This window comes from Bactrocera neohumeralis, unplaced genomic scaffold (genome assembly GCF_024586455.1).
Source record: "Bactrocera neohumeralis isolate Rockhampton unplaced genomic scaffold, APGP_CSIRO_Bneo_wtdbg2-racon-allhic-juicebox.fasta_v2 cluster09, whole genome shotgun sequence".
Taxonomy (NCBI): domain Eukaryota; kingdom Metazoa; phylum Arthropoda; class Insecta; order Diptera; family Tephritidae; genus Bactrocera; species Bactrocera neohumeralis.
In genome coordinates this window covers 1,320,622-1,322,405 of record NW_026089622.1, presented here as the reverse complement: position 1 = coordinate 1,322,405, position 1,784 = coordinate 1,320,622, and the positions used below count along the sequence as shown (strand labels likewise).

The window sequence follows — 1,784 nt, the reverse complement described above, 5'->3', positions numbered from 1 at the left end:
TTATATCGTCGCATTTCCGCGAAAGTATCGTATGTTACTTTTTATCGAAATTGAGATTTTAATGCCAAATTGTTAGAAAACTTATGTCTCGCTATCCTGCAAAATAATATAACTGAAAACGCTATAGTTCCAATAAAAACTAAGTTTCAATTTTATCGTATGTAACTGTGAATTTTTCTGTTCGCGCAAAATTATCGTAAGTCCATACACATTTTTGCATGTGGAACGAATTACTGCAAACGCACAAAAATATAGAGAGATAACAACATTTTCATATCTTCATTATGTGCTCTTTCCATTTTGCCGTTAATTCCTCTTTACGCCGTTAATTCTTGGTGTACGTTTCGATATTCATTGATCTATCTGGTGATAAGTGAAGCTGTGAAAGCCCAAATTAGTCTTCATTTAGTTTCAAACACATCAATAGTGAACAAAATATAAAAAATTGTGATCAACAAATGATTTATTTGTTATGGAATTTACCCATGGAAAAGTAAGTAGTTACTTACTATGTTTCACTTAATTATTGTCGAGTTATTCAAAAGTGATGCCTATAATTGTTTCGTTTAGCTAGCTCATGAAGTGTTTTTAGATAGATGTGAAGTGTAAGTAAATGTAACAGTATAAATGTATCAATTGCAGTCTATAAAATTTAGTTAAACTAACAAAATTTTAAACATCATAGCTTGTGAAATCACCAGTCCCATATAGTGATAGCGATAACGATGATGAAGAGTGCTGCGTTGGAAAAACGTGGACTTAAGCGCCAACCAGTGAGAAAAAGGAAAAGAAGAAAATGACAATAGAGTACTTCCTAACCCGTGTATAAATACCAAATGTAAGAAGGATTGTCGAAGTGCCAGACATTTCCGGCAAATATTAACGAACATTACTGGGGTATGTCAAACACAAGACGGCTAATATGGCTTCATGCAAAATATCAAACAAAAGCAAATTAAAAAAAAAAGGCGAGCTGGGCAGGAAGTAAAAGTTGTAAAAAATAGCGAAACTGACGCTGAATATTCCCTTATTGTGGGATGGAAAATATTTAAAGTTTGCCAGAATTTTTTTGAAAACTTTAAATATTTCTCAAATGGTTTTGAGACATGCATTAAAGAAAACTATTATTTTAAAGCGAAAAAACACCACATAATAAAACAGACCATCGTAAAACAGATTTTATCAAAGATTACATAAAAAGTTGCCATAGAAATCACACTATTGCCAAAAATAATCAAAAAGTCTATTTACCAAGGGAATTCAGAAATGTATCCAATTATATAAATTGTATCTTATTTATTTGGAAGATCAAGGCTTAAATGAGTTCAGTATCTTGCCGAATATTTCGAAATGTTTTTAACACAGAGTTTTCAATTGGTTTCCATTTACAAAAGGACAAATGCACGATTTATGAAAGATATAAATTAACAACAAAGATGATAGAGAAAGTTCAGAATTCAAAAGAATTTCAAATTCAAATAAATATTAAAAAACAAAGTACAGCATACTTTTCAAAGAACAAGCGGAAAGGCAAATGGGACAAAATTCTTGTGCTAGTTTCGATATGCAAAAAGGTTTTGCATACTCCTTTTCCAAAAATGCTACCCTTTTTATTCACGCAAATACGCTTACTACAACCTAAGTGTGTATAGAAAGTGGGACCCGAAATGGATACTGTTTTTTGTGGGGCGAAATCGATGGCAAGAAAGGCAGTAATGAAATATGCTCAGCTCTCTTGAGGTATCTTCTTATTCTAGATAGTCGGAAAACCGATGATCTGAGCC

At 32.1% G+C, this 1,784-nt stretch overlaps 1 long non-coding RNA gene across 1 annotated transcript; it reads left to right on the top strand.

Moving 5' to 3' along the window:
• The first annotated feature begins 445 nt into the window (after nucleotides 1-445).
• On the top strand, nucleotides 446-745 carry LOC126764028 (uncharacterized). The gene is made up of 3 exons (XR_007667789.1): nucleotides 446-493; nucleotides 571-605; nucleotides 686-745. It is a non-coding gene; the product is annotated as an uncharacterized LOC126764028 (long non-coding RNA).
• The last annotated feature ends 1,039 nt before the right edge of the window (nucleotides 746-1,784 follow it).